Here is a 22,720-nt window from a genome sequence, read left to right on the forward strand (position 1 = left end):
AGGGATTGGGTGTCTGCCATGGCTGCATGTGTGGAGTTTACATGTTCACATGTTCTGACAGGTCTTTTTAACTTTATAAGTGTATTGTCACACCTGGTCAAATAAATAGCCAATTTCATTCAACATTACTGTGATTAGCTAATTCTGATACATATTATTATGTGATCCGTGTGTGGAGTTTACATACTTCCCATGTTGTGGGGTTTCTTCCCGGGACCTCCTGTTTTACCTCCACAGTGTGTGGGTTTTCACTGCAACTGGTATCCCATACCGGCCCTTTGAGAATCAGATTGCCTACCTCTGCTTTGGAGTGTCATAAGTTGGTTTAGTATACAAGTGAAAATATTATATCCCTTTAGGATTTACAGATGCTCCTCAGTTAATGACCGAGTTCCATTCCTACGAATTGCTCGATAAGCGAGGAGCGGCCCCTTACTTTACTATATTTCAGGCATAATGTTCTGGTAGTGGATTTGTGTTAACCATCATTAGGTATTGTTTTAATGTCACCTTTACTCCATTTATATATATATATATATATATATATATATATATATAGTGTATATTTGTAAGTACAGACGCTCCTCTACTTACGAATGAGATCCTTCCGAACGGCCGTTTGCAACTTGAAATGTTTGTAAGTCGTTATTCAACATCATTTTAAGGGTATACGCAAGTACTAAGAACTAGGATGCTGGGAGTACGCACGCTATGCTGCTGCACGGCTGGAGTAGCGGCCAGAAGCCGTACTAGGCGGAATACGCTAACCCAGTGGTTCTCAATCCTGTTCCTGGCGCCCCACCTGCAAGAATGTTTTCATTCCAACCCTTCCTTAATCAGGCTTATATGGTCCTTAATAGGCTAAAGCTGGTTACAGACTGAACGCAGCATGTGCTGTGCGCGCCGTTCAAAAAAACAGCCTTGTCCGTTTAACGTGCTGTGCTTGCCGCGGGGCTTCTGCGCAAAGAGTAGGCGTGGTTTTTAAAACTCTCTCCTGTCATTTTGGCTTGCGGTCAGTAGCGATGATGTATACCTCGCATGCTAAAAGATGGTACGCTTGTGTGACATAGCTCTGGGAACTCAGACTCAATATGTTTTTCCTCCATTTCCATTTCTGTGCCCGGTTCGATGCCTTGTTTCTATTGATCGCGCGACAATGCGTCACAGCGTGCAGCGGTCAAAGTTCAACAAAGTTCATCTTTGACGATGGTGCTCACACAAGCACGGAGCACAGCTCTGTGCCTATTAAGCCTATTAAGGACCATCAGAGCCTGATTGAGATAGGGTTGGAACAAACATATTCTGGCAGGTGGGGCACCAGGAACAGGATTGAAAACCACTGCGCTAACCTGTATAGGCATGTATCGCAACTTAGCATCACTGCAATCCAGTGAATAGCTGTTAGCATCTTTTAACACATTGCTGAACTAAAACAGTGCATAGAAAATAAGACACTTGTACATATTAACTATTTTGTTTTATTTTTTTATTTTGTGATTATTTGTCATTGTTGACACACCACAGCACACAATGCACAACAACGAAATGTGTCCTCTGCATTTAACCCATATGTGACTTTCGTGACATAGCAGGGGGCAGCTAATTCAGCGCCCGGGGAGCAGTGCTTGGGGGCGGTACCTTGCTCAGGGTACCTCAGTGGGGTCTTCCTGGTCAGGGATTTGAACCTGCAATCTTCCGATTACGAGTGCGCTTCCCTAACCATTAAGCCACCACTGCCATAACTAAGATATGAAACAAGTAAAAAACCTACAGCCATTGCTTTTGAAGATGTAAGAAAAATACAAGATACAGGAAAACTTGTGCACATCCATGCTTTACACGCTACTGGAGGTTCCCGATCCCATGCAAAGCATATGCATTAATCGCCAAGTTCAGTATAAACTGATATGGCATATCAAAATAAAGATCAATTACTGCAAGCAATATACAGTCTTCCTTCGCTGAACCAATAAATCATAAAGCAGAACAAAGACAATAGAATAGAAACGCCGCGTTGCCGTTTCCATGGGCAATTTTCTTGTACAGTGTACAATACCAGGGTGGCTGTTAGGGGACAATGGCTTTCCATTAAAGACCTGGCTCATTACACCATATATCATGCCTACAACAGTGTGTGAGATATCGTTCAATCGAAAACATACGGAAACATGTGCCATGCGCTTCAGATGTTTGGACAAATCAGGTGGAGCATTACAATACAGCCCTCAGAAGGTTGGGCTCTCACAGCCACACAGACAATGCGCATTGCCTTGAGATGTTTTGCAAGCAGCACTTTTTTGTATACTGCAGGCGATGCGGGAAATATATCAAAGAGTACAGTTTGCCAGGCAATTCAAGTCTGTTTGGGCCTGAAATATTTCCTTCAGGTTTTCATTGTTTTTCCCTAACACCTAATTGCAAGCAATTAGAGGTGTTTTATGGTATTGCAGGTAATGTATATGTAATAATATTACAGTTCTATAAAGAATTTAAAAATCACACTAATATTCTCATTACCCAGAATTTCCAAAGGTTTTGTCTGCCTTCTTATTAGCTTCAAAAGGAATGTTTTATAGATGTTAAAGATTTCCTACATTTTGTATACATAAAATTAGCAAACATGCACACACACACATACACCCACACACACACATATATATGGATGAAATGTCGTGTTTACCAGTTTGAAGTATATTTTCGTACTTCACTTTAACTTGTTCCCATGTCCTGCATAATTGTGCTTGTATTTGATCTGTAATTATGACAACAAAATAATAATGAAACATTGGAAACGTAATACTACATTCAAGTGATAAATACAATAACTAAGAACTATACTTACACATTTGTCGGACACTTTTTGCCAGCCTTTTCTGGTTTGGGCTGCTTTTGATGTGTTTCCTTTAGCACATATTAAATCTTTGAATTCATCATACCCCTCTAATAAAAGGTCCTGCTCAGATTGCGTGAAATATTGCGTCCTGTTTTTTGACATTTTGTGGAAGCCAATGAGAGACTTGCCAATCAAGTTTTCTAGACTCAATATATGTGGGCTTTTCAAGCAGCGCGGGCGCGCAATCATCTCGAATAATTGGATCCAGCTAGACTAATCTACTACACAGCTGCGTTTGAAAAAACCAACTTATCCCGGATGAGTTTCACCGGCATTAACTCATCCAAGATGAGGCATCTGATCTCGGATGATTTAAGCGACGTACGGAAAATTCCCCCCCGGTCTGAAGTCAGTGGCACAGTATTTCATTGTTATTGTATAAGGGCACACTATCAATATCAATATAGTAGTGTGCGCCTGCCTTGGTGCAGGCACGGCGAGTATACACTGCTTGTTACACGCAATGGGATGCAAAGCTGTGCACAAACATGCAAAAGAGTTAAAAAAAAAAAAAAAAAAAAAACAGATTACAATGTGGATGATCATTATTGTGTGTATAAATATTAGCTAATCACAGTAATGATGAAATTGGCTAATTATTTAAACAGACCTGTCAGGTTGCAGGTGTCTGCAAAAACCCAGCAGACAGACATTGGACAAGGATCCGATACAGATCGACATTCCTGCTATATCAGTACAATAGAGCTGCAACTAACGACTATTTTGATAGTCGACTAGTCATCGGCTATTAAAACGATTAGTCGACTAATCGGATTATAAATTGCATAATTATAAAATGGCTCCTATTTAGCTACCATCTTTTACATTTAGCATGAGGTTATTGTTCGACTTGAATGCCGCAAAAAAACACATGTAAAATGGGAAAGAGCTGTCGTGTGATTGTGCAAATAGCTCCTATTTCATATTAAATCTATCTTTTTAGTGATTGCTGGATTGCTTGTCAAGCAGTCTTTGACATGGGAGCATTTGCTCATAAATTCTCGATTCGCACAGCCAAATGGAGTACCTCATCGGACAGAGGATTGGGAGACGGTGGAGGCAGAGGGTCCACCGGCCAAGAACCACATATCTGTCCCTCAGCGAAGAAGAATGCCGCTGTAAACTACGCCTCACTCGCCAGGCTGTAACGGACATCTGCAATCTTCTGGCAGACGAGCTGGAAACGAATGCCTGCTGTCCCTATGCACTCCCTGTTGCTGTGAAAGTCACTGCTGCGCTACATTTCTTCGCCAGTGGGTCATTCCAGCATCCCCTGAGTTCAGTTGGTGGCATTTCCCAATCTGCCGTAAGTGCGGCCATACACGCAGTTACATCAGGCCTAGTCCGACATGCCAATGACTACATTAAATTCCCCATGACACCTGCTAGCCAAGAACGGGGAAAACAGGATTTCTGGGCAAACTTTGGGTTCCCTGGGGTTCTAGGTGCTATCGACTGCATGCATGTGCAACTACGTGCCCCATCAGAGAGCGCACTGATATATGTGAACCGTAAGGGAACTCATTCCATTAACATCCAGGTGATTTGCGACGCAACGTGTAAGGTTACGCATGTATTTGCAAATTATCCTGGATCAAGCCACGACTCCTACATACTGGCCAACTCTGCCATTCCTGCACTCTTTCAGAGGGATTCCCCCCCAGAGGGGTGGCTGTTAGGGGACAATGGCTATCCATTAAAGACCTGGCTCATTACACCATATATCATGCCTACAACAGTGCGTGAGATATCGTTCAATCGAAAACATACGGAAACACATGCCATAATAGAAAGAACTTTTGGATTGTTGAAAATGCGCTTCAGATGTTTGGATAAATCAGGTGGAGCATTACAATACAGCCCTCAGAAGGTCGCAGCAGTCTTTGTGGCGTGTTGTGTTTTGCATAACATTGCCATGCGTTATGGATGTCTTTTGGACATAAATGAGGACACATTACAGGAGTTTAGAAGGCGTGATGCTGAACTGCATGTGCCGATGTCAGTGAACCCGAATACACCAGCAGCAGCGCGGGCAAGGAGAGATCAGCTGGCAGAAGAGCTTCATCATCTGTAGGCTGGTAAGCAAACTGAATGGTTTGATTGAATAGTAAAATCCAAATAAAGCATTTATTTAGACATTTTAAATTACATTGCATTTTACCAATATTTTTCAAATGCTGGGATTCACTATGTATTATGATTTTTTTTTCCATCTTGATATGATTCAAATTTTATTAGAATTTTTTTAACTATTTAAAAAAAAGTCTAACACTTTTTTAGAGTACAGGGATCAGGTTTCCATACTTTCAGCAATTAAAACCCCACTGATTTTACCTGTTACTACATGACTGAAAAAATGATTTTTAAGACAACCTGAGCTGTAATTTAAATGTAAAAAAAAAAAAAAACAAAAAAAAAAACAATGAAATTCGCAGTTTCAGTATCCCATGGCTGAAAAATATCACATAGAAAATTCCAGAAATAATTCAGAAATTTTTAATTGCACACAATTCTGAGCAGTGTGCCGAAATCTCGCACTGTCCCAGCAGGGATGTGAATCATCCCTTCGTCCAGCGTATCCACACTGTATACGCAACCCTCCCATTAGTCATGCCGTCTTGGTTATCAGATCCAATGGTATGACAGTGCTTGTGTTCAAGTAACTATTTTTTGTTTGTTTTTTTTTTTCAAATAAGGACGCTTGTAAGCTTGTATGTAAATCATAGCCTATGAAGAAAGGAAGGTACAATAATGTTCTGTTGTCTTTTTGTCCCTAATTTATATGTATAGGAAAAAACATGGTTTATATAGACCCAATATAGGCCCTGTTCACACCTGGTATTAATTAATCCGGGTAATGCGTATTTCCACTTGCAGTTTGGTTTTAAATTTGGCTTGAAAGATGTTAAATAGACCTTAAAAAGCTTAAGCTGGTGATGATCTTCCTCCTCAGGTTCACAGGCAGGGAGCACCACAATGGGAATGGCCATGGGAGGCTCCTGGATCATCTGGGGAGAGTGTGCTTGTATTGGATCGGGTGCATGGAGGAGATTTGGTGGTCAGAGGAGGGGGGTGTTGCAGGACCATGGCCTTCAACTGCTTCAGTGAGCATTCCCAGATTGTCCGCAATATGTCCAAGGGGCTGCAGAAATGCTTGCATGACTCCACCCAATTCCATATCCAGCATGTCGAATCCAGCCTACTGGAGTTCCAGGAATGGGTGGTCCTCCTGCCAGATGCTATTCTCACGCCGTGAACTGGGTTGGCTCGTCTCTCCTCTCGAACATGATGGTTGTTCCACATTCTCTTCTCCCTCTACAACTAACACCTACTCCTGCCTATTGGATCTTCAGCCAGCAGATCTACACAACATTTTTAGTTGATTAATTGTATGACTTTTTGTGAGGGTGTTTAATGTAAAATAGTTGATTTTCGCAAGAGTCCTGCACTTTGATTTATTATCATTGCATTACCATAGACACCCCCACCCCCCCCCAATGCTTTCAGCACTGACGGTAGGGGCAGCAATGTCCTCTTCAATGGTCATAGGTGGTCCTTCTGTTTCCAGTAGCTGAATCACCTGCTGTTGCTGTAGATGGTCTGCTCACGCACTTTCACTCTGAGCACGAGCAGATTCATTTCCTCTGCAGAGACGCATTCTTCTCTGCTACCTGGCAAATCTGCCAACATAATAGTAATGGGGTGGATGAAAGGACAAAACAAATCAGCACTGATTCCATTTGATTAACACCAAATATACTGTAGGGATTCAGGAGTCATATTACAAATAATCTAATTGCTTTTTTTAGGTCTGCCCACAGTGTTGTAATATGCAAGACCCTGACCCAGTACTTCTCTTTATGTATGATGAGCAAACCACGTCATAGAGCTGCATGTCATACTGCCCCACGGTGGTTAGTCCTGACATACTTACCTCACATTAGTATAACATGATAATACAACTATAAACACTCGCCATTTTAACATAAAATAACCAAGGGCCAATTTTAACTTTAAAAATAACACTTTATTAACTGGAACAAACAAACAACGAAGATCCTCATAAACATGCGTAACTAAACCAAACAGCCCCTGAGGCTCATGGGAACATGAACGCAAACCAGTCCTTGCCCAGTCATTCCAGAGTTGGAAGTGTTGCTTGTGCACATTAGCCTTTAGTAACTGCTACAACATCAATCTGACAAGGTGCAGTCACCTGGCTTTTAAAAGGGAGATGAAACTCTGAATTGTTTAAAGCATATTATGCCCTAAACGCACCCATTACTAATTGTGAGACAAAGTACAACCCTTTTGAACCAGTGTGACTTCAAATCGTTATTATAGGGCCATTTGTGTCCTATGCTGTCACAGATGTAGTCAAACCACCCCAAACATCGCTTGTTAGTCTAGTGAGTGACGGACAGCAAATAATTATTGATTTTAATCATTTTAAAAGACTCTCAATGAGAAATGTACCATCGAGAATTGTGAAAAAAACATTCACTGTGCATTTTTGTTGATTTTGTTGGAATCAGACCCTATGAGGGATTTTTTGCATACTACACCTTAATTTATTCCGAAGGCGGTGCACACCTTGGGAATCTCCCAGCATATGCTCGCTTAGGGTTTCTCCAGCCGAAAAAGAAGTCAGCTTCCACTGGGTAAAAAGGCAGAGCAGTGCTTTACAATATGGTCTGTGGCACACAGGGCAGAGCTGTGCTGGGTAGCACAGCAAACATCCAAGGAAAATCTACAGACACAGATATTAAGGTTGCTGCGTGTCAAGTTTGGCAAGCGGGCGAGCGGCGAAGCAGGCAAACAGAGCCGTAAAGACGGACAGACGGGGTTTATTGCAGGTGGACTAGCGGACAAGGAACAAAACATAACAATACAATGACGAATCTGGGGAAGACTGACTGAGACTCGGACTAAATACACAAGACAAACTGAGTTTAACGAGCAACAGTGAAGAACAATCAGGCAGAAACAGGAGGTAACGAGGTGGGCGTGGCACACATTAGGATCGGACGGAGATGGGTGTGACACTGTGTATCAGGTCACAAAACCTTTTTCGTTGGAATTGCAAAAAAAAATAGGACAACTGGGTGCTGAAGCGCTTTTGCCTCTTTTTTTATACTGTCAGGGTCAGCACCTGTCTGTCAGTCTTTTATGTTCTCCCCATTTGACCAGCAGATGTCGCTGGCCGTCCTGTCCGCCCCATTGTCAGTCTTCAGTGTGTTTCCCCTGCTCAATGAGCTGAGTGTGAAGCTACCTATAAACCTCTCTGTCGTCTGTTTAAGTCCCGTTTTCACATTTAAATTTAATTATTATTTTCACCTTTTGCCTGTTTTCTTGTGCCAGTCCTTGTGTGTTCAACCCTGATTGCTTGTTGTCCTGCACCCTCCTTGATTGGTTAATTGTTTCATGTCTCACTCCTCCTGTGCCGTTACCCAGTTCGGTTTGTGTATTTATGCTCCTGCTTTAGTTCAGTTCTTCAGTGGGTCATTGTATATTTCAAAATGTTAGTAGTGATTCTGTGTTTTTTATTTGTACTTTGTTCCCTGCCTGCTCTTTGTCCCTGGACTTTGCTCCCTTGACTTTTTGTAGTTAGTCTTTGTTTTTTCCTATTTGCTTTTTGACCTCTCGTGCTCCGTTTGATTTGTAGTGTTCCCAGTGTTTTCAGTTTAATATACCCCCGTGTTCCTGTGAGCCGTAAGTAGATCGTCCGCCTTCCTTTTCTGCCTGCACCATGCCCTGCCCCCATGCCAGAAACTCCCGAGTTTGTGGCATATACAGTACATGGCAGTGTGAAGTTTGCCCGAGACAACTTTCATTATTCTTTTAATGTATTTGGAATCAAAACAATTTAGATGTATTTTCATTGTCGACAGATTTATTGATACAGTGTTTGTTTTAGGGCTAACAGCTGCTACATTTCTGCTTCTAATCCAATGTTTTTCAAGACTTAAATAGATCGATCACATTTTACTTAAGGCAGACAACATAATGCATTAATAAAGTATTGCTGGTATAAACACAATGCTTTGTACTGCATTATCAAGGTATAGCCATGTTTACAATGCTTTAATGCATTCATATGCATGACTGCTTTAAGTAAAATGTTACCAATAGATCTTCAATCCAGGTTTGGCCAGTTTCTCAGGAGAGCCTTCTTTTTTTTTTTTTTTTGTCTTCTCACTTTCACCAGACTCAGAAGGAACAAAGTCTGAGTCACTATCGTCGACAGATTCGCTCTCATCGTCTGTGAAGCTGTCATCATCCAAATTGACATTTGCTTCTACTGGAGAATATAAAGAGACCTTAAAAATGCTTTGCTGGGTTTTGTTTTTCATCATCTATTTCAAAACAAAACACATAAAGCATACCTGGATCCTTAGTGTGTTTAAATTGTTTTTTTGTGCAGTCAGTTTTTCCTGGGGGGGGAAAAAAATCGATAATTTGTCAACCTCATGTCCATAAATGCAGACAGGATGCAGTTCATGATCTTCTGCATTCACAGTCTTTCCTGATGTTTGTAAATGGTACATGTCCAATAGAATGTATTAATTTGCTTTAACAGCAATATCTAAATCAATACCACTTTACAGCAGAGAAACCACTTTAGCATTTTTATTTTGGTACTATTTGGTATCTGTATTTTACCTGGGTTAAATCTGTGATTCATTTCATTTAGATTTTCAACCTACAGAACTAACAAAATGGTTTGTATTGTGAAACAACTCAACAGTTCAGCCCTTGAGATAGGGCTTGCTAGCCTCATTTTTGGTAGTAATTATAGTAACAGAAGTACAAATCAGATATATATATATTTTTTACACTATAAATATACAAATAAATATATACACATATATATATATATATATACAAATATACTGGGCAAAAACTGGATTTTTCCACCTTGACCACTGGTCTGACATGGGAAATGACCAACACAGAAAAGAGAGAATTCCAAAGGGCTCAGATCCCAGCCCCACCTGTAGCAGCTGGTCCCATATGGACACTGGTCTGTCGCTGTCATCCATCTCGTCATTGATATCCTCCTCATAATCACTGTCGCCAGGGTGACTGTACTCCTTAAAATGGACCAGGTTTTTTCTAAGAGACAAAAAAATGGTGGAGTGATGCATGGTTCTGCAAGTTAGCACTCTGTGCCTATGACCATATGGTTGTACTTTCACCACTGGGCCCTTAAGCAAGGTCAACCTAGGAATTTGTGAAACAAATCAACAATTCAGCCTTCAAGACAGTGTTTGCTAGCCTCACCTTTAGCAGAAATTATAATACAAGCAAATTTTTTTTTTGCACTATATATAAACATATTGGGCAGTTATTGGATATTTCCGCCTTGGCATGTGGTCTGACATGAGAACTGACCAATACAGAAGAAGGCGAATTCTAATGGGCTTAGATCCCAGCCCCACCTGTAGCAGCTGGTTCCATATGGACACATCAGTCTGCCCTTAGCTCTGTAGTCAACCTCGTCAGCACCCTCCTCCTCATAATCGCTGTTGCCATGGTGGCTGTACTTGAAATGGACGGGGTTTTTTCTAAGAAACAAATATATACAGTGAGGTCAATAAGTATTTGATCACCCTGTGATTTTGCAAGTTCTCTTACTTAGAAATCATGGAGGGGTCTACAATTTTCAGCATAGGTGCATTTCCACTGTGAGAGACAGAATCTAAAAAGAAAAATCCAGAAATCACATTGTATGATTTTTTAACAATTTGTTTGTGAATTACTGTGTCAAATAAGTATTTGATCACTTGCTTATCAGCCAGATTTCTGACCCTCAAATGCCTGTTATTTTGCTTTTAAATAGTCCAGCTACACTCTGCTCATGATTCTAAATTAGTAGCACCTGTTTGAGGTCGTAAGCTGTCATAAAGACACCTGTGCACCCCACAATCAGCCAAAGTCTAAGTAGCAACATGGGCAAAACCAAAGAGCTGTCAAAAGACACAAGAGACAAAATTGTAGACCTTCTCAAAGCTGGAAAGGGCTACGGGGCAATTGCCAAGCAGCTTGGTGAAAAAAGAACAACTGTTGGAGCAATTGTCAGAAAATGGAAGAGGCTAATGATGACTGTCAATGTCCCTCGGACTGGGGCCCCACAGAAGATCTCTCCTCGTGGGGTATCAATGATGCTAAGAATGGTGAAGAATCAACCCAGAACTACATGGGAGGAGCTGGTCAATGCCGTGAAGAGAGCTGGGACCATCGTTTCCAAGGCTACTATCAGTAATACAATACTGCTTCATTAACACTGAACACCTACTAAGGAACTATGCTTAATTACTCAATAGGTAATAGTGAACTAATTATTATAGTAATTCGCTATCACTTAATTAGGAACTATTGAGTATTACAAGTCTCATTGGGAATTATGTACTAACTATGAATTATTTCTAATAACTACTAGTTCATTACTCGTCAAATGAACATTGCTTTTTTTGCACTAACTGGGATGTATAGGCTACTGTTCTCAATGGTTCTTGGCATTTTTTCCTTTTGGAATAACAGGCTTGTTTCTTCCTACTTGTTTGTATGAGACACAATTATTCTACAAAATGTTACTGCCTAAAATATGTATACAGTACCTACATTTTAATTGTTTACTTCACTTCAGTCCGTGTGCCAGTGTTTTTCAAACTGTGCTTTGAAGTCCAACTGAAGGGATGGTCAATCAGAGACTCGTGTTTTGCCACTTGATGTGCTCCACCACATATTGTTGATCTTTTCTAAACATTAAGAAATTAATGTATGCATTTTAAATAAGGAATGAAGTCTTAATAATGACCTAAATAAAACTAATTGCAACTCATTAGTAATGAATGTGGCGTTACTGACTCCTTGAATTGGTGTTACTAAAGATCAAGAAGAGTATTATAAAGTGAAACACACTGTAACTTATTAGTAATGAATGTGGTGTTACTGAGTAAGCTTCTATTTCTTTCACTAAAACATTTGCGGAATTCTTTTTAAGGGGTTAATAAGAACAATTAATGTTAACATAGCATAGTAAATGTCCATTTTTACAACTGATTAATTAAAAACAATTGCTATTTGTTTTAATCAATGCAACATTTATTTGTTATTAAAGCAGGAAGCTATACAGCTCAACTTCCTGAACAGTTTAACTTCAGTGGTAAAGCAGATCTCCTGGTACACCTCCAGAGAACTGGTGGACCAAAACTCTGCTGGGTGGCTGATCTCCATTACCTGTGTTTAACAACTATTAGACACTAACAGAACCTTTGGCAACACCTGTAACACAAAAGGCACCTAACAATGCCACAGGCAAACATATATTTGAGTGCACACACACACACACACACACACACACACAAAACATATCCATTATTTCTTCTTTTGAATGTCAATTAGCAAACCGTTCTTCCTTCCTGCCTGCATTCTTCTCTGCAACGGTCAGCAAAATCTGCCAGTGTCTGCCCTTTCTGATACTGTGACCTTAAACACTTGTAGGCTTCAGTGTCACACGCCTCCAGCTCTGCAATAGGTGAGGTGTCCACAATTGTTTTTTGGTCCATCCCACATTTTGGTATGTAGTTGTTCTTTTTTTAATGTAGGCCAGTACGTTCTTGTATCTTGCAATGGCTTGCTCTGGAAGAAAAACTAATGGAAATAGAAAGAATGTTGAACTGTTAATTATGTTTTTCAAAACTCTGCAAACAGTTAGTCTACTATTATTGTTCTATTAAAATCAGTATAGAGTAAATCCTAAGAAGACGACAAAATAGTAATGGTAAAACATATAGTAACACAATCTATCACAAATGTTACCACTAAAAGAACTTAAATTCAACAAAATGCTCACACAACTCAACAAGACTTCACAGAGAATTACATAGACATTGGTTAGTCAACTGGAGTAGCTAAATAAGCTGACAAGGAACAGAAGGGATGGCTCAGAATAAGGAGAAAGGAAAGGCCATAAAAGAAACAGATCTATAGGCACATAAGTGTCAGGATTCGCGGGACGGGCGAGCCAGAAAGCAGGTGAGCGGAGCCGTGAAGTCAGGCAAACAGGGTTTATTTGCAGACGGGGGGTTGACGGGTACGGACATCCACTGACACTACAATGACGGATCTGACGAGACATACTCAGACGCGGACTAAATACATAAGACTAGCCAGAAATAACAGAACACAGGTGATCACAACCAGGAATTGACACGAGGTAATGAGGGGGTGTGGCACACACAAGGATCGGACGGAGCTGGGCGTGACAAAATATATAAAATTGAGAAAACAATCACAAACAGTAAAAGAAAGAAGGTAAAATATAACAATGAATATGCAACCAGTCTCAGTGTCTGGATTAACAAAAAATAGTATATAAAAATGAAAAGGAACCTCTTCTGTACTTCTCAGCTTTGGGCGTTTTCTTCTTTATTTTATACTTCTTGCTTCTCCTTGCCTTGTGAGGTGAAGGGGATGAAGAACTAGATGAAGCGGAGGTTCAAGAAGAGCTGGAAGAGGAGTATTTTTCTTCAGCTCTGGCGTTTCTTTTTTTCTTTGACAATTTTTTCTTATTTGTTCGCTTCACTTCTTCATCCGAAGAATCAGAATAGTCTGATGCACTTTTAGCCATGGAGAAATTCCTGTTAATCTCTTCTTTTGCTGATATTACTGGTTAGAAAACCAATACAAATATACTTAAATAGCTTTCAAGAAAAAAAAAATCCTTTCACATCTAACAATATATAGAGAATTGTGTTCAATATCCCCAATTTTAATTTTATTTAAAATATATATATTTTGCGTTACTCATTATTGTCATGTCGTGTTTCAGGCGAGCAGGTAGACAGACGAGTTGAGCCATAAATACAGGCAAACGGAGAAACGAGCAACACTGCACACAACATCAATGACTGATCTGGGGAAACAGACTTGAATGCGAACTAAATACACAAGACAAGCAGAAAATAACAGGCAACAGGTGATGATAATCTGGAATTAACATGAGGTATTGAGGGGGGCGTGGCACACAGGAGGATCGGATGAGCAGGCCATGACAGAACCCCGACGGACGAGACGAGACCAGTCAAGCAGGACCAGAAAAACAAGACCAAAAACATCAACGAGGGACCGGGAACAGAACAGAAAGACAGAACAAGCACAGGGACAGGAAGTAAGACAGGACCTGACATAAAACAGGGAATGCAGACAGACAGACCAGGAAAGGAAACACAGGGGGAACACCAACAGGCGGAACGAAAGGGCTAGAAGTGAACGCGGGAGGCACAGAGGGACGAGGAGAAGAGACAGGAGGGACAAAAACAGGAGGCAGAAAGGCGGAGGAACAAGGGGAGCTTGAGGGAGCCACAGCAGGCTGTAGGCGTCCGGGAGGAGGGAGCAGGAGGGGACCATGAAGGGGGCAAGGAGACAGGCCGAGGGACAAACAGAGGAGTGGGAGTGGGCACCAGGGGAGATGAGGTGGGGAGCCCGACGCAGGTAAGGAGGGAGGCGGAGCCGCGGCAGGCAACGGCGTAGCCACAGCTGGCGAACGCGTCAGAGGAGGGTGAGCTGCAGGCGGGACCTCCTTGGCGACATGGACTGGGGTCACGGGCACTGGGACATGAGCCACAGGGGCTGGAGTCACAGGGACAGGAGTCACAGGGACCTCGGGCGCTACAGAGGGCGGAGCAGCAGCCGGAGGCAGGGCCTCGGGCAGAGCAGCAGCTGGAGGCGGGGCAGCAGGAGCCTTGGGCGCGGGCGAAGCTGCAGGCTTCGCAGCGGGCGGATGCAGAGAGTCAGGCGCGAGGTCTCGGGCGTTGCAGCCTCACCGTCACTGGTCCCATTGTCCGTAGGACTCTGAAGGGTCCAATGTACCGAGCCGTTAGCTTGCAACAGCCAGGGATTCGGAGGTTCTTCGTGGACAACCACACCATCTGTCCTGCTCGATAGGGGAACCCCGGTCGGCGATGTTTGTCAGCTTGAACTTTGTAGCGATCCGATTGAGTACGAAGGGCGGCTTGTATGTGCCACCAAGCCTGTTTGCTGTCCTGGTACCAGGTCTCCACCTGAGGCACGGGTCCCGGAGGGGCGTCCCAGGGGAATAGGGGAGGCTGAAAACCCAGCACACACTAGAAGGGAGTTAACTTAGTGGTTGGACTCACCCGGGAGTTCAAGGAGTATTCTACCCATACTAGATGAGATGACCAGCTAGCAGGATCTGTTTGACACAGGAGCCGGAGAGCCTTGGACACTTCTCGGTTCGTCCGCTTGGCCAGACCGTTCGACTGGGGTGATATGCTGAGGTAAGACTGAGTGACACCTGTAATTTGGCACAGAACTCCCGAAACACCCTGGAAGCGAACTGAGGTCCTCGATCGGATACGATGTCTTCTGGGATGCCTGTAAAATGGAAAAGCTCACGAATCAAGACATCAGCGAGTTCAACTGCCGTGGGTAGCTTCGGGAGTGCGACCAGACGACACATCTTAGAGAAGCGGTCGACGATGGTGAGAATAACGGTCCTACCAGAGGAGCGAGGAAGGTCCGTGATGAAATCCATGACATCATGCGACCATGGTCTAGAGGGAACAGGTAGGGATTGCAGGAGGCCGGCGGGACATAAAGGGGAAGACTTACATCTTGCACAATCCGGACAGCTGTCCACAAAGGCTCGAACTTGTTGGTGCCACCCGGGCCACCAGTACCTGCGAGTCACGCGGAGTTGGGTTGCAGACACACCGGGATGCCCGGTGAATCCATTTCAACAGTTCAGGTCGGTGGTGACGAGACACGTACAGTAGTCCCGGGGGGCAGCCTGAGGAGATTGTGCGATTCTCGTTTTCTAACCTTATGGTCTCCTCCAATCCCCAGGTGATGGAGGAGATGAAACAAGAGGGATTGAGGACGAGGTAAGCGCAGTCTTCACATTCAGGTGGATCGAATTGCCTTGACAGGGCATCTGCTTTGACGTTCTTTCCTGGGAGATAACTGACTCGGAAGGTGAAACGTGCGAACCACTGAGCCCAGCGAGCCTGGCAAGAGGAGAGTCGTTTGGCAGATTGGAAGTACTCCAAATTACAGTGGTCAGTTAACACCACGAAGGGGTGACGAGCCCCCTCCAACCAGTGCCGCCACTCTTCCAGAGCCAACTTCATAGCGAGCAGTTCTCGATCACCCACCTCATAATTTCGTTCCGCCGCAGTCAGTTTCCATGAGTAGTAGGCACAGGGATGTCTACGCCCCGTCTCTGGGTTACGTTGAATCAGAACGGCTCCTACTCCGGCCTCGGATGCATCCACCTCCACTTCGAAAGGGAGCCCGGGGTTCGGTTGTCTGAGAACGGGAGCTGTGCAGAAAGCCTGTTTCAGGCAAGTGTAGGCGTGGTCAGTGTCTGGGGTCCAGTGGAGCCGGGTCGGATTACCGCGAGTCAGGGACGTGAGAGGCGCGGCTATCCGGCTATAATTGCGTATAAACTTCCTGTAAAAGTTAGCGAAACCCAGAAAACATTGCAGGTCTTTGAGGGTCCAAGGCTGTGGCCAGCTTTGGATCGCTGTGATCTTTTGCTCGTCCATAGCCACAGCCCCAGGTTGAATAATATATCCCAGAAACCTCACCTGGCTTTGATGGAACTCACATTTCTCTCCTTTTACGTAGAGGTGGTGTTCTCGGAGCCGTTGTAACACTTGTCGTACATGCCGTATGTGAGCCTGCTCAGGTGAGTAAATCAATATGTCATCAATGTACAATATGACGTACTTGTGCAACATATTATGGAATACCTGATTCATGAAAGATTGAAAAATCGAGGGACTATTAGCCAATCCATACGGCATCACTAGATATTCGTACTGCCCCCTGCTGGTGATAAAGGAGGTTTTCCACTCGTCACCGGCTCGAATTCTCACCAGATTATATGCACTTCGTAAATCAAGCTTGATGAAGATTACTGTGTCTCGAAGCTGCTCTAAGGCGGAAGGGATTAAAGGGAGAGGGTCTCGTCGTTTAACGGTAACAGCGTTCAGAGCTCGATAGTCCACCACGGGTCATAGTCCACCATCCTTTTTCTTAATAAAGAAGAATCCAGCGGTCACGGGTGAGGTGGAGGGCTGGATGATCCCCTGCTTCAGACCTTCCCGGATGTACATTTCTAGGAACTCCTCCTCCTTTAACGAGACAGGGTACAACCTGCCTAGGGGCAAAGTAGCTCCCTCCAGGAGCTCGATGGCGCAATCGCAATCCCGGTGAGGAGGAAGGCCGAACGCTTTGTCCTTACTGAACACATCTTTGAACTCTAGGTACTCCTCCGGAAAGGCATCTAGGTTCTCCGGTTCGGGGCTCTCCACTCCTGTAGCCTTACAGGGAACAGACATACAGTTATGCAGACATTGTTCGGACCAGGCCATAATCTCCCCTGTTCGCCACTCCAACTGAGGATCATGCTTTTGCAGCCAGGGGAGCCCCAGGATTAACGGATCTTTAGCTTTGGGTAGAACATAGACCTCCAGTAACTTGGTGTGTAGAACCCCCACCTGCAGCACGAAGGGGTGAGTACGATGGACAATAGTTCCCTCCACCATCTGTTCTCCGGTTACCCCTTGCACGGAGATAGGATAGGCTAACTTTTGAAGAGGTAGATTCATCTGCTTAGCAAGGTTAGCATCAATAAAGTTGCCCGCTGCCCCACTGTCAATGAGTGCCCTCCCCCTATGTTGTTTACCTCCCCATTCCAAGTACACAGGCACAGTGAACTGAGATAGAGAAGTCATTGATAAGGAGGACACACCTACCGGAACCAGGGCTTCACTGTGAACAGGGCGAGAGGGACATGAAGAGATGGAGTGGCTGGCTCCTCCACAATGCAAACACAGCCCCCCTTGGAGCCGTCTTCTTCGTTCGGTAGGTGTCAGAGGGGATCGGCCCACCTGCATGGGTTCTGCAGCCTCGAACGCTAGGAGGTTCCATCTGATGACGTCAGCGGTGGCGATCCCTCACAGTGTTGTCCAGTTGTATCGCCTGTCGGACCAGGTCATCGAAGGATAGGGCTTCTCCTTTATGTGAAAGCTCGTCTTGCAGGTCCGGGTTTAGAGCTCGAAGAAAGATAGTCTGAAGGCAGTCGTCTGGCCACCTCAGGTTAGCAGCGATGGTTCTGAATTCTAAAGAGAACTCTGCGGCCGTGCGGTTGCCTTGCCGGCAGTCCAAGAGCCTAAACCCTGGTCTCCTTCCGACTGCAGGATGGTCAAACACCACGATCAAATTCTCTACCGGACCGCAACAGAGGACTGTCGTCAGCCCACAGAGCCGTTGCCCATTGTCGAGCCCGTCCAGTTAGCAGGGAAATGGTAAACCGCACCTCAGCCTCAGTAGAGCGTAACATCTCCAGGTGTTCCTCCACGTAGATGCCGCACTGCATAAGAAAACCCTTGCACTGATCCGGGTTTCCATCATAGCGCTCGGGGAGTGCGATCGGCAGCGGAGCGGAAGGACGAAGAGGAGAATCGGGCAACGGCACCTGGGCTGCGTGGGATGCTAGGAGCTGCTCCATGGCGGTCACACAACTCTCAAGGGTCCCTGCTGGATCCATCTTGAAGTATTCTGTCACGTTCTGGCAAAGAGGAAAGCGGAGATCCAGAATTGCAGGGATAAGAAGGGTTTATTGAGGGAAGCGGGTAACTATCCACGGAGGAGAGTAGTCCCGCCAAGAGGAGGGAAACCGGCTCCTCTGCCTGGATGGTACGGGACAGGGCAGGTGACATGAGTCGCTGCAGAGGTGCAGAAGCGGCGCGCTGGAATCGGGGTCTTGGTACGTGATCCAGGGTCGAAGCCAGGGGGGTCTGTCCGACGAAGAGACACTGGAACAAGGAACACGAGGCAGAGGACGAACGACGAGCCGGGACAGGTGAGTCAAGGATGGGAGCGGGTCTATGGAGGGAAGGTAAGGAGGCAAGGATCACACACCGGGTTGACAGGTAAGGCAGGGTGAAGCGGGTAAACGAAAGACGGGCAAAACGCTCAGTAAGGCACGGAAACATCGGCTCAATACTTCGTAAGGAGTATCGGCGTTTGTTCTACTTTTAAACTGGGTTAATTGGCTGTTGCCGTGGTGCCCCTGTCGGACCCCGCCTCTGTGGGTGTGACACATAGAGTATTACAAAATAATTTTCAATAAACGTGTATTGCATGTACATTATTGTAAATATACACTCACCTAAAGGATTATTAGGAACACCATACTAATACGGTGTTTGACCCCCTTTCGCCTTCAGAACTGCCTTAATTCTACGTGGCATTGATTCAACAAGGTGCTAAAAGCATTCTTTAGAAATGTTGGCCCATATTGAAAGGATAGCATCTTGCAGTTGATGGAGATTTGTGGGATGCACATCCAGGGCACGAAGCTCCCGTTCCACCACATCCCAAAGATGCTCTATTGGGTTGAGATCTGGTGACTGTGGGGGCCATTTTAGTACAGTGAACTCATTGTCATGTTCAAGAAACCAATTTGAAATGATTCGAGCTTTGTGACATGGTGCATTATCCTGCTGGAAGTAGCCATCAGAGGATGGGTACATGGTGGTCATAAAGGGATGGACATGGTCAGAAACAATGCTCAGGTAGGCTGTGGCATTTAAACGATGCCCAATTGGCACTAAGGGGCCTAAAGTGTGCCAAGAAAACATCCCCCACACCATTACACCACCACCACCAGCCTGCACAGTGGTAACAAGGCATGATGGATCCATGTTCTCATTCTGTTTACGCCAAATTCTGACTCTACCATTTGAATGTCTCAACAGAAATCGAGACTCATGAGACCAGGCAACATTTTTCCAGTCTTCAACTGTCCAATTTTGGTGAGCTCGTGCAAATTGTAGCCTCTTTTTCCTATTTGTAGTGGAGATGAGTGGTACCCGGTGGGGTCTTCTGCTGTTGTAGCCCATCCACCTCAAGATTGTGCGTTTTGTGGCTTCACAAATGCTTTGCTGCATACCTCGGTTGTAACGAGTGGTTATTTCAGTCAAAGTTGCTCTTCTATCAGCTTGAATCAGTCGGCCCATTCTCCTCTGACCTCTAGCATCAACAAGGCATTTTCGCCCACAGGACTGCCGCATACTGGATGTTTTTCCCTTTGCACACCATTCTTTGTAAACCCTAGAAATGGTTGTGCGTGAAAATCCCAGTAACTGAGCAGATTGTGAAATACTCAGACTGGCCCGTCTGTCACCAACAACCATGCCACGCTCAAAATTGCTTAAATCACCTTTCTTTCGCATTCTGACATTCAGTTTGGAGTTCAGGAGATTGTCTTGACCAGGTCCACACCCCTAAATGCATTGAAGCAACTGCCATGTGATTGGTTGATTAGATAATTGCATTAATGAGAAATTGAACAGGTGTTCCTAATAATCCTTTAGGTGAGTGTATATATATACACTGAACAAAAATATAAACGCAACACTCTTGTTTTTGCTCCCATTTTTCATGAGCTGAACTCAAACATCGGAAATTTTTTCTACATACACAAAAGACCCATTTCTCTCAAATATTGTTCACAAATCTGTCTAAATCTGTGTTAGTGAGCACTTCTCCTTTGCCAAGATAATCCATCCCACTGCCCACAATAAAAGGCCACCCTGAAATGTGCAGTTTGATCAAATAGCACAATGCCATAGATGTCGCAACCTTTGAGGGAGTGTGCAATTGGCATGCTGACTGCAAGAATGCAGTCAGGGGAGGCGACGGACGAGACAAGACCGGGGAAACAGGACCAGGAAAACAAGAGCAAAAACATCAACGAGGGACCGAGAACAGAACAGAAACACAAAACAAGCAAAGGGGCAAAAACCAAGACAAAACCTGACAAAGGATGGGGAACGCGACAGACAGACCAGGAAGGGAGACACCAGGGGAACACCGACAGGCGGAACAAAAGGGCCAGGAGTGAACGAAGGAACCAGAGGGGGACGAGGAGCAGAGACAGGAGGGACCAAGGGATGAGGAGGGAACGGAGGAGACACAGAGGGACGAGGAGCAGAGACAGGAGGCAGAAAGGGAAAGGGAGGAGGAACCAGGGGAGCCCAAGGGAACCCCAGGGGGCGAAAGGCGGCAGCAGGAGGAGCCGCGGGCGACCGAGCGGCCGAAGCCGGAGGGCCCCCGGGCGACCGCGAGGCAGGAGCCGGAGGGGACAACGACGGGGCAGAGGAGGAAGCTGGAGGGGGTACCAGCGAAGGCAAGGAGGGAGCTGAAGGGGAACACAGCGAAGGCAAGGAGGGAGGGGAAGCCGCAGCAGGCGACGGTGCAGCCACAGCAGGCGGAGGCGCGGTCCACCGACGAGCCAGAGCAGGGAGACCCGCAGGCGAGCGACAAGTCGGAGCGGGTGAACCCGCAGGTGGCCGCCGAGGCGTCAGAGGTGGGACCACAGGTGGCCGACGAAGCGACGACGGGGGACCCGCAGGCGACCGTCGAGCAGGAGCCTGGGGGACCGCAGGCGAGCCGGGGGACAGGGCGGGCGGGACCCGACCCCTGCGCCTATGTCCTCTCCCTTTCCTGGACACCGACAGGCGGGGTTCCGGTCGGGCTTGACCACGCCGGGGCGAGAGAAGAGGAGTCATTAGGGAGGTCCCCGAGGGGTCCCACTCGAGCTCCTCCTCTTCCAAGGAGGAAGGAGCGATGGTTGGATTGTCTGGGACCTCCTCGGGGACTGGGACCAGGGCTTGGGGAACTGGAGTCAGGGCCTCCAGTGAGGCAGCAGGCGTGGCCGCAGGCGGTGCAGCCAGGGCCGCAGTCAGGACGGGCGAGCCGGGCAGGATAGGAGAGCTGGGCTGGACGGGCGCTGCCTCGGGAAGAGCGGCGGCGGCCTCAGGAGGTGCCGCGGGGAGAGCGGTGGCCTCAGGAGGTGTCGCGGGGAGAGCGGCGGCCTCAGGAGGTGTCGCGGGGAGAGCGGCGGCCTCAGTAGGTGTCGCGGGGAGAGCGGCGGCCTCAGGAGGTGTCGCGGGAAGAGCGGCGGCCTCAAGAGGTGCTGCGGACCTGCGGCCAGCAGGTGCCTCCGCGGGCGCCACGGACATGCGGCCAGCAGGGGCCGCCTTGGCGGGCACCTCGGGCTTGCGGCCAACAGGGGGTGCCGCCGACATGTGGCCAAAAGGGGGCGCCTCAGCAAGCGCCGCTGACACGTGGCCAGCAGGGGGCGCCTCGTGAAGAGTGGCGGCAGCTGCAGCAGGTGGTGCAGCCGGAGCTGCGGGCAGGACGAGAACAGGCGGGTCAGGAGCAGGCGGGACCGAGGAGCAGGGCTGGACGGGCAGAGTGGCGGCCTCAGGCAGGGCCGTGGGCGTGTGGCCAGCAAGGGGTGCCTCGGCGGGCGCCGCAGTCACGTGGCCAGCAGGGGGCGCCTCTGCGGGCACCTCGGGCATGCGGCCAGCAGGGGGCGCCTCGGCGGGCGCCGCCACCACGCGGCCAGCAGTCAGGAGCAGGCGGGACCGACGAGCAGGGCTGGACGGGCATAGAGGCGGCTTCAGGCAGGGACTGCAGGCAGAGCGGTGGCAGCTGCAGGGACCGCAGGCTGGGCAGGCGGGTCAGGTGGGACAGGCGGGACAGGCGGTGCCGCTGGCAGTGCGGCGGCAGCAGCAGCAGGCGTTGCCGCGGGCAGTGCAGCGGCAGCAGCAGCCGGTGCTGCTGGCAGGTCCGGAGCAGGCAGGTCAGAAATGGGCGCCAGTAGTGGCGCCGGGTATGCAGGCGCTGCCCCTTTAAGGGCCTTGGGGATCCGGGGAATCGCGTCATCTATGGACCTGACCCCTTTAAGAGCCAAATGGTTTCCTGGCATGTGACATACTG

General features: G+C 46.5%; 1 long non-coding RNA gene across 1 annotated transcript; it reads right to left on the reverse strand.

Annotated features, from left to right (window-relative positions):
• Positions 1-9,063: 9,063 nt before the first annotated feature.
• LOC140581249 (uncharacterized) lies at positions 9,064-10,628 on the reverse strand. The gene is made up of 3 exons (XR_011984312.1): positions 10,336-10,628; positions 9,889-10,009; positions 9,064-9,327 (listed from the first exon to the last, which is right to left on the reverse strand). It is a non-coding gene; the product is annotated as an uncharacterized lncRNA (long non-coding RNA).
• Between the last annotated feature and the right edge of the window lie 12,092 nt (positions 10,629-22,720).

This window comes from Paramormyrops kingsleyae, chromosome 20 (genome assembly GCF_048594095.1).
Source record: "Paramormyrops kingsleyae isolate MSU_618 chromosome 20, PKINGS_0.4, whole genome shotgun sequence".
Taxonomy (NCBI): Eukaryota; Metazoa; Chordata; class Actinopteri; order Osteoglossiformes; family Mormyridae; genus Paramormyrops; species Paramormyrops kingsleyae.